At 36.2% G+C, this 17190-nt stretch overlaps 1 protein-coding gene across 7 annotated transcripts in view; it reads right to left on the reverse strand.

The window, feature by feature from the left end:
* LOC145263231 (N-acetylated-alpha-linked acidic dipeptidase 2-like) overlaps positions 1-17190 on the reverse strand; it is a 544830-nt gene that overhangs the window by 121529 nt on the left and 406111 nt on the right. Inside the window, exon 1 of one of the 7 annotated variants that reach the window (XM_080120323.1) lies at positions 5852-5972. The exons of the other annotated variants lie outside the window; for them this stretch is intronic. The gene's annotated coding sequence lies outside the window, so the exon portion shown is untranslated. Of the gene's footprint in view, positions 1-5851; positions 5973-17190 lie in introns of those variants that run through there. 7 annotated transcript variants of the gene reach the window in all.

Raw genomic sequence — 17190 nt, forward strand, 5'->3', positions numbered from 1 at the left:
TTTATTCTTATTCACTCCAAACCAAGGCATATTGTCACTTGGGCGGAAGAGGTTCCTATTTGTGATCGTGTCTATAGAAATACTATGTGAGGAGTTGAACAGTGAGAGGTCTGTTCACATTACATCCATATTTTTGTATGCGAGTATAGTCAGGGACGCAAGAGACAGGGGAAGGACTTCCAAAGTTTAAGGATCTCCACAGTAAAAGGTTGTAATGTTGGAGATATTCATGTCGATGGGGTCACAAATGTTATTAGTTTGTCAACGCATATTTCGTTCACAAGGACGCAATATTGCGGAGATGGGACAGAGATTAAAGCTTGGTTGACAGTGCGGGACCTATTAGATTGGAGACTCCTTTTTGGAGCCGGTCTAAGAGGCAGAGACTAGTGGTAGATGCACCAGCCCAAACGAGCCGCAGTATTCCATGCATTTGCAGAGATACAGGATATTGTCAGGTGCATGTAGTTTTCTAGCGCGGTAGAGAGAACCCACCTTCTTTGCAGCAGCCTTGGCAATGTCTTCAATGTATAAGGAATGAACTCACACACACAGATGCACACAGTTCCTTTTATATAATGGAGATCGAGATATAATTCTCAGACTGAAACAGGTTATGGAAGTTGCTTGTAAAAACAACTTATAAAAGCCCATGTTTTGTTTAAATAAACTTAATTTTCATAATCTGAATTATAAAAATTATTTATCAAACTTCTTCAGTCTTTTTTAAAAATAAGCTAAAATATAGAATATTAAAACTAAAAACTGTTTTTGGCTTTCACATTTTTCAACACAAAAATTGTTTATTTTTAATCTTAGCTATAAGATAAAAATCAACCCAGCTGTTTTGGTGTCCATAGGGAACTCTCTCTCTCTCTCTCACACACACACGTACACAGTTCCTTTTATATAATCTCTACTACTACATAAAAGTAACTGTATGTGTGTGTGTGGGGGGGGGTAGCTTCCTTATAGGTTCTGAAACGGCTGAACCTATCTTTTGCAAATTTCACACAAAGCTAATTTATATGTCTGGCAGTGTTCTAAGATAGGTTTTGTGCAAAAATTCATCCGATAAGTATTGAAAATTGAAAAAAAAAACGATCTTAAAAATAGCTTTTCGCTCTTATAGATAATACATTGGCCAAGGGAGGTAATAAAATTTTAGCAAATCGTTTCTCTTTAAAAAAAAAAAAAAAAAAGATATAGCTAAGTGGTAGAACATTCAACTACAGATACCTTGTTCAAGCCCCGGATGTACCTCACCATTTCATTTTAATTTTTTCTTATTAATGAGCTTAATTTATGATAAAAGAAGAGATACCATATAAAACCGCCATAAATCATTTCTTTGTTTGCATATTTTAAAAGTAAACAATAATCAGAGTGGACTTTTCCAGGGCATTCATCATCAAACCCAAATATTAGCTGACATGATATTGTAAACAAACACAGATTTCGATGAACGACATTATTATTATTATTTAAATATTTTTATTTTTGCAAACTTATTATTATTATCATTATTATTATCATTATCATCATTATTATTATTATTATTATTATTTAAATATTTTTGTTTTTGCGAACTTAATAATAATAATATTATTATTATTATTATTTAAATATTTTTGTTTTTGCGAACTTATTATTATTATCATTATTATTATCATTATTTAAATATTTTTGTTTTTGCGAACTTATTATTATCATTATTATTATTATTATCATTATTATTATTATCATTATTATTATTTAAATACTTTTGTTTTTGCGAACTTATTATTATTATTATTATTATCATTATCATTATTATTATTATTATCATTATTATCATTATTATTATCATTATTATTATCATCATTATTATTATTATCATTATTATTATTATTATTTAAATATTTTTGTTTTTGCCAACTAGTCCAACGGGCAAATTATTCCCTGTAAAAGGCAAAATGGGTGTAAACGTTCGTGTATGTCTGTGAAAGGCTTTCCAGATCGGGGTTCTGCTATTGGTCAAATTCCGCGAGAAGTTTTCCTATACTCCTGAGATCATAATATCTGAGATTTGCAAATGGACACGATTTCTTTCCTTTTTTTTGATCGAGTTAAAAAAAAAATTTCCACGGTGCTGTCTTCTCGAGTGCTTGTTCGTCTTTTTTGTATAATAAAGCAGAACTATTTGGGCGCAAACGACAGAAAGCTTAGTTCACCTGGCCCCTGGCCAGGTTTAAAAGCAGCATTTAATAAAGCGAGAAGCTTACTTGGCCCTGATCAGGTTTAAAAGCAACATTCATTTCTGCGCATGCGTGGCGACTCCTATGATTCTTAAGTTAATTAAATTAACTATCCTCATTTGCCTAATGGTTAGCGTGGAAAACTTATTACGCAAATCTCTATCTTTTTTTTTATTTTAACCACATAGAAGCCATTCTTAACATCGCTTTGTCCTTGTGCCAATATCCTCCTTGCGGGCAACGCCAAGTACTCCCTGATAATATAGAGATGATTGATTCTATAATAATACATACACAATCTGCATAAATTAAAATATCATTTTTTCAGTGTATTGTATGACCGGGCAATGCCGGGTTGCCAGCAGCTAGTAGCAAATAGATAAAGATCAGATACGTTCAAGGATGGAATACTGTTGCCACATATCGGCCTTGATAAGTGGTGACGCCTATGTAAAAAAAAAAAAAAAATCATCTGATCATATTTGAATGGATCAAACAATGAAGGAGGAGTCAAAATGGATTGGCTGTCAATCTTACTTTCAAATTTCATCAAATAATATTTAAACATTAGATCAACCTGACATTTTAAATAAAACAAGTGAAGCATGCATGGTCCCCCGCGAGTGCACGGTGAACGAGGCATAAAAAAAATGACTAAGTTCAGCATTTGCCCACCCCCATTTAGCCCCAAAAGTCCCCAGGGGACATCAAATCCAAGTGAAAATGAACACACGGTGCAGTTTTAGGCCTTAACACATGTAAATTTGAGTTCAGTACCATGCAAAAACAGAAATGACTAAGTCCATCATTTGCCCACCCCCCCATTTAGCACCAAAAGTTCCCAAGACCTTAACATATTTAAATTTGAGTTCAGCACCATGCAAAACTGCTAAATAGACATACACAGAAAATTTGGAACAAATATGGTAAAATAGTCCCAAAAATGGAGTGTTTTTTTATTAACCCTAAAAGAGCCCCTGGGGCACACCCAAGAGTTATCGTGAAGTATTGACAAACAAGATTATATAGAAATCAGTTAGTTACAACTTTTTAGAAAGTTTTATAAAAATCCAAGGCATCATTTTTTTTTTTTTTTTTTCAATAAGCACAGAAGTGTCAATTTTAGCCATTTTAACCTGAAAGACACTCCTGGGGGGGGGGGGGGGCAACAGGAGTTTTCCCGGAAAATTCGTTCTGTTACTTTTTTTTTTTACTCATATCATGTTTAATGTTTGTGCAAATTTTTTTTTTTTTAAATTCCAAGGCATAGTTATTGAGAAAAGTGTGAAATGAACAGAGGAACAGACATGAGTGAATTTACGGGTCTACTCTTCTTTTGTTGGGGGGGGGGGGACCAAATAGCTTTTTTTCTCTAGAAACTGAATTTGTAACTTATCCCATTTAATGTTAGTCACCTAAATATCTTTGTCTGTCTGTCTGTCTGTTCCACTTTTGGAAACTACTGGGCTGATCTTGCTAATGCACAATTTTGTTGCCGTTAGATTTAATTACGAATCTAAATAAAAATTTCATTTCATTTTCTTAAAGACTTCGGATGTTGTGCATTTATTCTTTTCGCGGACTGTTATCCCCATCTTTATAGTTGTCGTTTCACCACGTTTCGACCAACTCACTCTCTGGCCTTCTTCAGGTGATTAACTGCTATGGGATAGGAATGCCGAGTCCTCTAACAGTACCTCCAGTAACTTCTGCCTCCCATAATTGTTGTTGTCTTACCACGTTTTTGGCCAAATAATCCTCAGGCCTGCTTGCGTAGGACTGAAACCACCATCTTCAGACAATGCTCACCTGGAATCACCTGAAGAAGGCTGGAGGATGAGTTGGCCAAAACGTGGTAGGACAACAACAACTATGAAGATGATGACCGAGTGGCTTTTTCAGTCTTGACAGACTATGGATACCCACTGTAAAGGTGCCTGCACGTGAAATTTGTGTGGCAAGAGTTGCGCAGTCTCTAACCACGCCTCTCCTGAGTCGGCATTGTTGCATACCAGTGGTAGGTTGAGGTACAGGACGACTGGAAACAATGCAGAGAGCACATACAGCGCCTAGAATTCCTAAATGATCACCCATCTGGTACTAGCTAGGCTCAACGTTGCTTAACTTTGGTGATCTGGCGAGAACCGGTGTGTCAATGTGATTATGCCGTATATATAAGAACTTTGTGTGTTTGCGTATCTGAGTTTGTTCCTTATGGACTCGAAAATGGCTGGGTTGATTTTTATTAAATTTTACACAAAGTACTTTAACTTCGGTGATCTGGCGAGAACCGGTGTGTCAACGTGATGATGCGGTTAAGAGTCTGCAAAAAGAATGAATGCACAAATTATGAAGCCTTATCTCAAAAGATTCCAAAAGTAAAAAAACAAAACAAAACAAAAATTGCACTTTACAAATTTTTATTTTATTTTTTAAAGAACTCAACTTTTTAAAGGCAACACGTCTTGTAACATTGCATCATCACAACCCTTAAACATAGCCTTTGTACCTCCCTCGACATAAATAGCCCCGACAAACCTGACAAGCAGCAAAATCTCACCCATACACAGTAAAGATCCCCAGATGTCAGAAAGCCTTCTCCTCTAATAGTTTCTTCCCACGGACTGCTAGACTTTGGAATTTCCTCCCTGCTACCTGCTTCCCTGATTGTGCTGACATGTAGAAGTTTTTAAGCATAATGTGAACAGGTATCTTGCTGCTCAACTCCCTACATAGTATCCCTCCAAATTATTTCCCAGATAATAGTTGCTTGCATCAAAGTGATGTGACACTGTGTCTTGTTTGTGGTGAAAATGCAAAAAAGAAAAAAGAAAGAAAAACAGGAAAAAAAAAGAGAAAAGAAAGAAAAACAGGGAAAAAAAAGAAAGAAAAGAAAAGAAAGAAAGAAAGCACCCAAGTTTTAGATGCAAACATTCCACAGCGTAATTATTTCAAATTAAACACAAGTGAAGTAATATCTTTGAACAAGACGCATAAAAAATAGAACAAATTGTTTAGTTTGTAATTATTTCGTTGAATACGGTGTCTGAACGAAACAGAGCATATGGTGAGAGAAAGAAAAAAAATAGAAATAAAGGAAAAAAAAACAAAAAACAAACTCGTAAACAAAGATACCTAAAACACGGATATTCGTACAGTTTTTCATAAAAAAAAACAATAGCAAAAAAAGAAATAGTAAATTTTTACTTTAACGGTAACTCAAATGACTACCTATATAGGTTTTCGGGTATACTGAAAACGAATATCACATTCAAATTTGAGGCAGACAAGTAGGTTTTTTTTTTTTTTTTTGGATATTAGGACATCTTTTCCAATGTATTACTAAATGAATGTCAATGGCGATTGCTATTCTTAATATGGGGAGGGCATATTAATACTTATTTAGTTGGGAAAGAAACATGGCCGCCAGTGAAAACATAAGGGATTACATTGGATAATAAAGGTCTTAAAATTCAGAAAAATACTTGTCTGTCCCAAATTTAAATGATATTCGTTTTCAGCATACCCCAAAACTTATAAAAATCGCCCATTGAACGGTTAATGTTGAGTTGCAGTTAATAATAAAAAAAGAAGAACGTATAAATAATAATTACCTTTTACGCCTGCAAAATTGTAAGCACGTTGCGATTGAAAATAATTTAAAATATGCTCTGTTTTTTTTTAAATTTTTTTTTTTTTATGACATCGGAAGGTAGACCGCTTCCAGAATCTGACCAATCCCCGCGCTTAAATTCATTCTATTTTTAAACCGTGAAAAACACGTGGCGGATTTCTCACGAGTTTTGCTAATCGTAAACAATGCACGTTTTTCTGACAAATAAAATAAATTAAATTTTTTTTTTTTTTTTAAATAGAGACACGCATAAACAATAGGCGTGTATTTTAACTAGCTTATGTGCGTATAGGTTTGTGTAAAGTAACCTGCATCAAAGTGTCACACATGCTGACTTCATTTTAGACAAATAAAATTCAGTCTACATCTGCCTTGTTCGCCAGGCTTAAACCATGAAAATCCAACAATCTTTATTCCATCACCATTCAATGTCAGTAGTTTAAAAAAAGGTTATATTGTACGTATCCGTTGTGAACTGAAGATATCTGAAAAAAATTTCACTTAATTTGATCGAGTAGTTTTTATTTTATTTTATTTTTTTTTTTAATTTTTACAGCGGAAAAAACACGTTTTTTATGAGAGCACGTTGAAGGCTGACATCTTGGATTTTTTTAAAAATTTTTGTTTGGAGTTTAGAAACGCAACGGGAGATAACTCCAATTAAAGCGCTGACACTCCCTCCCCATCTTTAATTCTAGCTTTTCTTCCTAAAAATCGAACCTTTTGCTCGGTATCATAACAAATTGTTTTTTTCGCTGTAAAAAAAAAAAAAAAAAAAAAAAACTACTTGATGAAATTAAGTGAAAATTTTTTTTCCGGAGAACTTCATTCCATAACGGATACGTGCAATTTAAACTTTTTTTTCGATATTTTCATTTTTTAATTTCTTGATTAAACTGTACAAGTACCAGTCATCTATATAGTTTTATCTGTTCCACTTTTTCTTGCAAACTACTGAGCCGATCTAGCAAAAATTTTGTATGTTACAGTGAACTAAGTATTATGGTATCTGTCCGATGCACAGTTAACCGCCACAACACTATATTTATTTTAAAAGTTTACTTGGAAACTACTAAGCTGATCTGGCTAAAATTTTGTGTGGACCTTTTCTATGATAAGGTGCAGCGAATTTACTATTATGGTATCCATTTGATGTACAGTTAAAGCACTTAGTCAATAGGCTAAAAGTCTAGTATAGAGCATAATCACATTGACACACCAATTCTTGTTAGGTCACTGAAGTTAAGCAACGTCGAGTCTGGTCAGTATCAGATGGGTGACCAGTTGGGAGTACCAGGGGCTGTATGTGGGAAGGCGTTGACACCTCACATTCTTCTTTTTATTTTTACTAAGGAGTCCCCAGTTATCAGGACCCAAAGGTAACTCGAGGATAAAGGTTAATGCGTGTAAAATGGTTTGTGAGACAATGATCAGCTATGGTGGAAGTTGGATGGAATTTTATTATTTAAGAACTTATTTTCATTGGACTTGGGAGTGACCCTGTTGTAGTCAAATGAGAAGCAGCTTCATGGTATTGTGTTCCACAGGTGTGTAGTTCTAGGAAAGAAACATTGCCTGCGGAAGTTTTGTTTAGAATGGAAAATAAGGGAAACTATTTATTAAGGTGTGATCCTGAATTAATTTCACACTTACCGGATCTTAACCTCCCACATATTCATCTGCTACTTATAGCTTTGGTCTTTTCAAGACTAAGGTCAATAAGCATCTCCTGCCTTTGTGTTAATCATCTGTTGTTTCTTTAGTTGCTTACATCAAGTGGTTTCACGCCTTGTTGAAGCAACTTCCATAAAAATAAAATAACATTAATGGTTACATTCAATGCTACTAAGACAAAGCTTCTTTCCTTTCGCAATTATAAGAAACATTTCCAACCATTAATTGTCATTTTATAATCAAAATCCTCGGCTGAATATTTATTATTGATATATATTTTTTTGAATAAAAAAAAAAACGTTTGGATCACATTTGAAAACGACCATGTTATAGTTAGCGGGAAATCACTCCTGCAGTACTTTGTTCCACAGACGAGCAGTTCTAGGAGAGAAACTTTGCTCATGGGATTTTTGTTTAGATTTAGGCATGGATAGAGAGTAAAAGTAATTGTTGGCAGTGGTTGTAGAGTGTCGAGCGTTTGAGAATGTTTTAAAGATGAGACTGTAGATTGAAGCTCAGTTGAGCACCTATCATCACCCACCAGATTTCAAAGTCTGTTTTGTGCACTGGCAATGCAGAAAGGTTCCAAGAACCGCAAAACACCTGAGCCTGTACCTCTACAAGGCCATCGTTCGCCCATGTATGGAATATTGTTGCCACATTTGGGCTGGTGAATCAACCACTTGTCTCTCCCTCTTGATTAGGGTCCAAAAAAAGGGTCCAATCTAATAGGTCCCACTTTGTCAACTAAGCTCCAACCCCTGTCCCATCACCGCAATGTTGCATCCCTGTGCCTGTTTTACATGTATTTTAATGCAATGTATTTTGATGAACTCCTTGTACTTGTGCCCCCTTGACATACATATCCCCGACAAACACGCTTAGCAACAAAATCACACCCCTTCACTGTTGAGGTCCCTAAATGCCAAAGCTTTCTACTCTAATAGTTTCTTCCCGCAAACAGCTAGACTTTGGAATTCCCTTCCTGCTGCCTGCTTCCGAAACTGTACTGATATGCAGAAGTTGAAATGTTGGTTGGTTGTTTTTGTTTTACGGCATATCAACCCTTTTTGGGTTATTTAATGCCGAATCCAAAGATTTTGAAGAAAATTTTTTAATAGAATATATTTGTTGTTTTCAAGTCAGTTTCTATTCAACCCATAGTTGGGACCCTGACAGGTACTACCACTCCGGGTCAGAGTGGACCTGAGAGCAACAGTAATTAAAGGGTGGCTCTACACTCTCCAAAGTCCACAAACTGGGGCTTCACCACTGGATACAGTTTAAGGTCATATCCAGGACCAGTTTAAATGTAATGTAAACCAACATTTTAATCTTTATTAGGCATGGTACCAATTAGTAGCTCCTTACGTCCAATTGGCGATATGCCTTGTTAGGGGTTCATGTGAGTAAAAAACAAAAGAAAAAAAAAATATTAATAACAATAAAAAACTAAAAAAAAAAAATTTTTAATTTAAAAAAATAAAAAAACTAAAAAAAAAAATAAAAATAAATAAATAAAAATATAAAATAAAAAATAAAAAAATATTAACAATAAAAAACTAAAAAAAAATTTTTAAATTAAAAAATTAAAAAACTAAAAAATCTAAAAAAACTAAAAAAAATTTTTTTTTAAATAAATAAATAAAAAAAAAAATAAAAAATAAAAAAATATTAATAATAATAAAAGTTAAAAAAATTTTAAAATTTGAAAAAAATTAAAAAACTAAAATAAAAATAAAAAAAATAAATAAATAAAAAAAATAAAATAAAATTTTTTTAAAATAAATAAAAAATACAAAAAAATAAAATAACATTGTTATCTCCCCTTACTCGACTCAACGTCGAAGAATGTCGTACCTGGTTGCTATCATGTATTTGACTTTGAGTATTGCAGTTGGTAAGTACTTTTTATATTTCAACATGTGACAGGGACCACTTGAGAATTTAATGTACTTGACAACAGAGGTCACCAAAGTCTTCCGAAAAAGGGGGCCATATTGCTGACTTTTTAAAGACACGCGGAACAAAATTAAAAAAAAAAAAATACCTGGACGTGTTTTACACTATTTTAATTCATTAGCTCTGATTTTAGTGAAAGTGGGGACCCTAACAGGTACAACAACTCCGGGTCAGAGTGAACCTGGGAGCAATGGCAATTAAAGAGATGCTTTCAAATCGTTTACAAACTCTTTCAGCCATCATCATCAGCATCATGTAAAAAAAAAGAAGATGGTTGGTTGGTTGTTTTTGTTTTACGGCATATCAACCCTTTTGGGTTATTTAATGCCGAATCCAGTGATTTTGTAGAACAATTTTTTTAATAGAGTGTATTTGTTTTTTTAAGTCCGTTTCTATCTAACCCATAGTTGGGACCCTAACAGGTACTACCATTCCGGGTCAGAGTGGACCTGGGAGCAATGGCAATTAAAGGGTGGTTCCACACTCCCTAAAACCCGCAAGCTAGAGCCTCACCATTGAATATAGTTTAAGGTCATATTCAGGACCAGGTTTTATAATGAGTAAAACTGAAGTTTCAAGTCTGTAGACCAAAAATTGACAGAGCAGTTTAGTAGAAACTATACAGGTTTTCTTTTTCCCTTTTCTTTCTTGCTGTGACACCTGGCACTCGCTCAGTTATTTACTGCTGCTGCTGATACTGTACGTGCATCCATGCTCTGTTATAGACGCTAAATACATAATCGTATGTTGAGTACAAACACGTTACACTCAACAGCCTGTAGAATGAGGTGCAGCATACTGACTGGGTGTGTTCCTGGTTAACTTTTTTTTTTTATGTATCTCCTCTGCAGGGGAGGTGAGACACAAGGTCAAGTGTGGTTTTAAAAAGCCAGTGCTCTTTAATTCTCATCAACATCATCATCATCATCATCATAAGGAAGAGATGCTTTCCAATCGTTTACAAACTCTTTCAGCCATCATCATCATCAGCATCATGTAAAAAAAAAGAAGAAGATGGTTGGTTGGTTGTTTTTGTTTTACGGCATATCAACCCTTTTGGGTTATTTAATGCCGAATCCAGTGATTTTGTAGAACAATTTTTTTAATAGAGTGTATTTGTTTTTTTAAGTCCGTTTCTATCTAACCCATAGTTGGGACCCTAACAGGTACTACCATTCCGGGTCAGAGTGGACCTGGGAGCAATGCCAATTAAAGGGTGGTTCCACACTCCCTAAAACCCGCAAGCTAGAGCCTCACCATTGAATATAGTTTAAGGTCATATTCAGGACCAGGTTTTATAATGAGTAAAATTGAAGTTTCAAGTCTGTAGACCAAAAATTGACAGAGCAGTTTAGTAGAAACTATACAGGTTTTCTTTTTCCCTTTTCTTTCTTGCTGTGACACCTGGCACTCGCTCAGTTATTTACTGCTGCTGCTGATACTGTACGTGCATCAATGCTCTGTTATAGCCGCTAAATACATAATCGTATGTTGAGTACAAACACGTTACACTCAACAGCCTGTAGAATGAGGTGCAGCATACTGACTGGGTGTGTTCCTGGTTAGCTTTTTTTTTTTTATGTATCTCCTCTGCAGGGGAGGTGAGACACAAGGTCAAGTGTGGTTTTAAAAAGCCAGTGCTCTTTAATTCTCATCAACATCATCATCATCATAAGGAAGAGATGCTTTCCAATCGTTTACAAACTCTTTCAGCCATCATCATCATCAGCATCATGTAAAAAAGAAGAAGAAGATGGTTGGTTGGTTGTTTTTGTTTTACGGCATATCAACCCTTTTGGGTTATTTAATGCCGAATCCAGTGATTTTGTAGAACAATTTTTTTAATAGAGTGTATTTGTTTTTTTAAGTCCGTTTCTATCTAACCCATAGTTGGGACCCTAACAGGTACTACCATTCCGGGTCAGAGTGGACCTGGGAGCAATGCCAATTAAAGAGTGGCTCCGCACTCCCCAAAGCCTGCAAGCTGGGGCCTCACCATTGGATATAGTTTAAGGTCATATCCAGGATCGAAGAAGAGCGGTGTCCATAGTGAAGTGCCTACCAACTTAGAATGACACAACTTGGGTATGTCAGGTTCGAATCCTGTTGGTTCCATAGCATTACTTTTGTGCCATTATTTTATGCCACAGCTAGTTTTTTGTTTTTTTTTTGTGCGTAGTAAATGGGCTGCTGCATAGATATACAGCGGTTGTCTTCTCGGTCCCCATCTTACTCACTCTTTTTTGGCGACACACTATTTTATCTCTCCAAAAGGGAAGGAGGGAACCCCCTCTTCCCCAATGCCATCCATCCAGCGTGGCTGCAGCCGAGATTGCACCCACTACATGAGTATGTAGTGTAATTCAAATCTTATCGGAAGCTGAATACTTGATGCTACGCCAGGTCTATCAAGAGTATTTTTTATTGTGACGCCATCACGAGATGGGTGCCTACTGCGGTTTAAGAGAGTCCCATCTAACTCCGAGAGAAGGATAGACCGTGCCAGTTTACTCAACCTGGTATTTTACCTCGCGGTGCATACAGCGTCTCACCTTTCCAAATTGGTCACCCATCTGGTACTGGCCAGGCTCAATGTTGCTTAACTTCGGTGATCTGATGAAAACTGGTGAGTCAGCGTGATTGTGCCGAATTCCTCAACGCAATAAGTTAGTAAAGGTTAGTTAAGCCTTGAAAAGTTTAATTGTTATGAATTGTCTGTTTTGAAGTGTAAAATATTGTGAATATTTTTTTTGTCAAATAAAATAATTAAGATTCTCTTAGATATTATATTATTAGCCTGGGTGCCCGGTGTTGCCCGGGTGTTTGGAAGTGTGTGTTGAGCAAAAAAGAAAAAAAAAAGTGGTAGTAGGGAGGCAGGCTCGAACCTGTACCGCGAAGGAGGAAAAGAATGTGAAAAAAAAAAAGTGATGGCTTTGCTGTTGCGTCCATAAATAAATAAATAAATAAAAGATGCTAGATGATAAGAGAATAAAAGATTGTTACCATAGGGGGAAAAACATCTGTCGAAAGAAAGAATGAGAGAGAGAGAAAGAGAGAGAGAGAGAAAGAGAGAGAAAGAGAAAGAGAGGGAGAAAGAGAGTGAGAGAGAGAGAGAAAGAGAGTGAGAGAGAAAAAGAGAGAGAAAGAGAGAGTGAGAGGGAGTGAGAGAGAGAGAGAGAGAATCATTTCACATTCTCCTCCTCTCTCTCTCTCTCTCTCTCTCTCGTATTACTAGCTTCTTCTCACGCTTTCTATCCTCATCATCCTTTTTTATTTGTCTCCCTCTCTCTCTCTCTCTCTTTCTTTCATTCAACATTACTTACTTCCTCTCAAGCGCTTCCTATCACCCTTTTCCTCCTCTCCCCTCTCTCTCCCATTACTCTTTCCCTCTCACGCTTCGCATCCCTTTTTTTTTATTCGCCTTTGTCTTTATCTCTCTCTCTCTCTCTCTCGTTCTCTCTCTCTCTCTCTCTCATTCTGCTTTACTCTCTTCCCCTCTCGATTTCTATCCACCTTTTTTAAACCGGAAGTGGCAAAGGTTTAAATTAAGGCTAATCAATCGACAAGAAGGAAGAACTTACAAAAATATCGGTGAAAAAAAGCGACCCATCCCTGTCGAAAATGCCCAGGTGAGGGTGAAAGAATTAATGTTTTTAGCCAATTTCTTTATCTTTGCCGTCTGAAGGGTCGAGCTTCAGAACGATACTGATCTCATGAAAATTTGTTGCCTCTGTCCAAAGTTTTAGGCAGACATACATACATACATTTAAATAGACAGGTGAGATTTATATTATAGACTAGTGGGGGGTACCCGACGTTGCCAGGGTATTTGGAGGTGTGTGTGGTTTTGGGTAAATCCAAACAAAATAATAAAAAAATTGTTGCCCGGGTGTTTGTGTCGGGGGAGAGGGGTTAAAATAAAAAAAAAAGTTTTGGTATGAAGGATCGAACCCGAACCCTTGAGGCGAAGTTGGAAATTAAAGTGTGAAAAAAAAAAAAAAAAAAACGTGTGCTGTTAACCACTGGGCCACCACGAAACAGTAACGGAAATATGTTTGAATTTATTTAAGAATTAAGAATTGGCAGGTGCCCGTACTTAATGACTTAATGAGGTCAACTTTGACTGCGGAGCAGTATTTTATTTACTGCGTTTTTTTTAGTTTTTTTTTTGTTTCCCCAACTGTCATCATCATCATTTTAAACGTTAGCATGCAATGGACAGCTTTTAGAAATTAACTTCCAAACTAACCTCGCTCTGCCCAGGTCTTTATTTATCCCTCTTTCCCTCAGGTACATTTCTATCACTTCCTTCTATGTTTTCCTTAGACTGAACCTGCTACCTTAACTGTTCTACATCTACTAATCTACCAAGAAACCTCATCCAGCACTCTTTAATCATCATAATCATCATCATCATAATCTTCAGTTTAATGTCTGTCTTATATGCTGGAAAGAGATTACACACAAGGTCAAGTATAGTTTTGAGAAGCAAACACTAGGATAAATGCACTATGGCCGACAAAAAATATACCTGAGCTGCTCTGTCAATATTCCTTGGTAAAGGTGATTTACCTGGAAGGTAAAGCCTGGGAGGTTCGACATACTAGAACTGAATAGAATCATAACTATCAGACAGCAAAAAAAGGCACTACTGAACTGATTGCCAAGGACGTATCCCTCAGCTCATCGGAACACCTAGTCAGGCAAATAATGCAAGTGTCAGTTTTTTATGTGAAAATAAATTTTAAGTCTTGCCTTTGTTTGCTGTGAGATATTACAATCCGAAACGAGTGACGCCCATCCTTTGGCTATTGTGTCGAACGTAACCATATTATTATAAAAATTACATATTTTGCATCACATGATATTGTTTTTTTTTTAAATTTTTTTTTTTACACAGGCATCACCACATTATCAAGGCCAAGAGGCCACGCAAGGATAAGGGTTAAAGAGTGTACAGCAGAAATTGGACAATATAGTAATGAAAATTCGGTAAATTTGATAACTTATATGAAACGGCTCATCAAGAACTTGTTTACATTAGACTTGAACACAACCATATTGTAGTCAGCCGGAAAGCAGGAAAACGGAAGACAATTCCACAGGCGTGCAGTTCTAAGAAAGAAGCTTTGTTCATGGAATCTACGTTTAGGTTTAGGCACAGATAAAGAGTGGGGGAAATTATTGATAGTGTTTACAGCTAGACGAGTGTTTCTTGTGAAAGTTTGGCGAGGGGGGGACCATAGATTGAAGCTCAGTCGAACACTTTCCATGAAAATAACGATACATCAAAGACAAACTCGCAACATCTCTTCTGTGAGATAGAGGTTGCAGGGAAGAGAAAAGAACATCACCTACGAGGCTACGAAGTCTATTTTGAACTCTATCAAGGCAGGACAAGTCCTTTCTAGCAGCTCCTGCCCAGATGTGGCAACAGTACTCCATCCTTGGACGTACCTGGCTCTTATATAGATAGAGAATTGCATCAGCAGTGAGATATCTACTGGATCGATAGAAAGATCCCACCATTTTTCCAGCGGCCTTGGCAACAGATTTGATGTACGTGTACCATTTAAGATCAGGAGTAACGGTCAAGCCCAGAAGCTTGTCAAAACTTGAGGCCTCCTGAAGACGAGAGTCATTCATTTCAATTGATGCCAGATGTGGATCAGAATATTGATGATGTAAAGATAGAAGCTTGGTTGTAGATGCATTAAAAGTAACCAGCCATTTCTTTCCCCATTGAATGTTATAAACAATCAACGATTTTGTAACATTTCTTGCATCTGTTGATTTATTTTTTAACTCACAGCACAAACCCAGAAATGTCCCGGATGCAGTTTTCTATTTTTTCTTAAAAATTCTTTTTTCACAAATCCAAATTTGTGGAGAGCAGGCAGTTACATTGCGAGTGAAACAGTCACATTTGCAAGTGATTTTTCCAAGTGGTGACTGGAAATAATAAAACGCTTATCTTTTTGCAATTTTTCTTTTTCACTGACAATACTTGGTCTTCGGGACAAGATCACAGTGTAGTATCTGTTCCGGCAGATGCTGTACTTAAGATGATTTGTACCGGTCAGTGGACGGGAGGCCCTCTATACTGGGACAATTATTATTTTTGGTAACCAGAGTGCCCCCTTTTTGCCTACTTTTAGGGGAGCTGGTTTTTACCTCACATTAAAAACGGCCTTGTGCCTAATTTGCTCAGTGGGGGAGCAAATAAATACCATCTGTTCCGGCAGATGCTGCAAGCAAAGACTAGCTATGACTAGCAAAGACCATATGTGGGGGTAACCCCACATATCTGAACTTGGTCAAGGTAGGGATCACCCTACGACCACAGTTACTATCCAGCTCCCATTTCCCACCTCTCGGGAGCTGGATCCCCCTTTCCCTCCCCCCTCCCTCTCTCTCCACATTAAAAAACGGCCTTGTGCCTAATTTGCTCAGTGGGGAAGCAAATAAATACAACCCCACACATCTGACCTTGGTCACTGAAGGGGCAACCCTTCATACCAACAGTTTCTAATCCAGCTCCCATTTCCCACCTCTCGGGACCTGGTCCCCCCTTTCCCTCCCCCCTCCCCCTATCTCCACATTAAAAAACGGCCTAGTGCCTAATTTGCTCAGTGGGGAAGCAAATAAATCCAATCACACTGTAGTATCTGTTCTTCAGATGTTGCACTTCAATTTCTTGTTCTCTGTCAGTGGAGGAGAAATCCTTCACGACTGAGACAATTTTAATTTTTGTTCCTTTTCTCCACGTTAAAAAACGACCCTGGTGTCTAACTCTGTCCTCGTGGGGAGGCATTGTAAATAGGGACAATCTTTAAAAGCTCATTACTGGGTAGAAAATATCTTTTCAATACTTTTTTTTTTTTTAAATAAAACGAGCAAAGTCAAATTATTTCAACGATAAAAATTTAATATACTTTTTTTTTTTTTTTTTTTTACAGAAGGCTGTTTAAAAAACACCTGAAGAAATTTGAATGTTTATATTTTCAACATAAAATTAGGTAATTATTTATTCTTATCATTTGGACTATTATTCTCATCTTGGTTGTTTTTTTCGCAACGTTTCGGCCGATGTAACCCTCTGACTATCTTCAGGTGTATTCACATTGAATAGTGAAAATTGTTTTTTTTTTTTTTTTTTTGCTTTTCCAACGAACATAGCCGTTAAAAATTCAAACGCAAGTAGCACCAAGTTTTTTTTTTTGTTTTTTTTTTTGGCTTTTTAAATTCGGGTCCATTTCGTTTTGTTGATATGATGAATATTGAGATGAAGGTAAATAATTATTTTTTGTATTATTTTGACTATTATTCTCATCTTTGTTGTTTTTCTCCACAACGTTTCGGCCGATGCAACCTCCGACCATCTTCAGGTGAATTCACACAGGATGTTATTGGTGAATAAAAAAAGAAATAGATGTGGCGCTATTTGCGTTTTGAATTTCTAACGGCTATGTTCATTTGGAAAGCAAAAAAAAAAAAAAAAAAATTTTTCACTATTCACCAATAACATCTAGTGTAAATGCACTTGAAGATGGTCGGAGGTTACATCGGCCGAAACGTTGTGGAAAAAAACCCCAACCAAGATGAGCATAATAGTTCAAATAATACAAAAAATAATTATAAATCCTCAAAAATATACATTCATCAAATAAGGTGCTTATTTAG

This window comes from Euprymna scolopes, chromosome 38 (genome assembly GCF_053919585.1).
Source record: "Euprymna scolopes isolate OS-2025 chromosome 38, ASM5391958v1, whole genome shotgun sequence".
Classification (NCBI taxonomy): domain Eukaryota; kingdom Metazoa; phylum Mollusca; class Cephalopoda; order Sepiida; family Sepiolidae; genus Euprymna; species Euprymna scolopes.